Source organism: Homarus americanus, unplaced genomic scaffold, assembly GCF_018991925.1.
Source record: "Homarus americanus isolate GMGI-L3 unplaced genomic scaffold, GMGI_Hamer_2.0 scaffold56241, whole genome shotgun sequence".
Classification (NCBI taxonomy): Eukaryota; Metazoa; Arthropoda; class Malacostraca; order Decapoda; family Nephropidae; genus Homarus; species Homarus americanus.
In genome coordinates, this window is record NW_024740202.1 from 5,883,389 (window position 1) to 5,884,277 (window position 889).

Below are 889 nucleotides of genomic sequence, written 5' to 3' on the forward strand. Positions count from 1 at the left end.
ACCATCCCAGTGCACCAGTACTTTATCTGATGGTTGCCATTCATCCATGATTTTTAAACTTATTTCTGACACGATGGAAGCTCGGTATCGGTGGGCTGTTCTTGCATTTAGACTCAGCTTTGATGTATCTCCACCACATGCAGATACAAGGTGGGTCGGCGAGATGTTGTTTCGAACACTGCATGAAACAAGTTCTGCTGACTTCAGAATATCATCTTGCACAAAAATTGAAACTCCCTCTTTCACTGTTCTCCGATGTTTTTTCTTTGGTTCATCAGTGCTGGCCTCATCAATGTCATCGTCCTCATCAGAGCTAATAGGTGAATCAATATCAGCCTGTACATTCTCAGCATGATCACATTGCTCTCTCTCTTGTCGCTTCTCTTCTCGCATCTGCCTTTTCTGTCGCTTCTGAACCTTTTCAGCCGCCATGTCTTTCAACACTGTGTTCTTATAAAATTTCATCGTCAGGCTCAATTCTGATTTAAACTTCATAATTCCAGGATCATCAGCCCGTCTTCTATCCTCATTCTTTTTCATAAGCATCATGTAGTCTTTGTCATAGTAAGTTTTAATCACTGTTCCTACCTGTAATGGTCGGGACATTCGCCTTCTGGTAATGCAAAAGCACATTGTCAATGGTGGCAGATAAAGCCTGGTCCCAATGCATATCCCGAAGGTTTGCTAACAGATAGAGTAAAACCTTCCTATCAGTTGGCAGTTTGCAGCCCCTTATTTCCTTTTCTATTTCTTGGGGTACGGTGCCCAATAACATTCTGACATATTCATCATCTTGCCGTGTATCCATGATTAAATTCTCTATTCACAACATCAAATCACTGTCAAGGGAAAAGAAAAGCGCATCATTAAAATTAAATGCAATAAAATA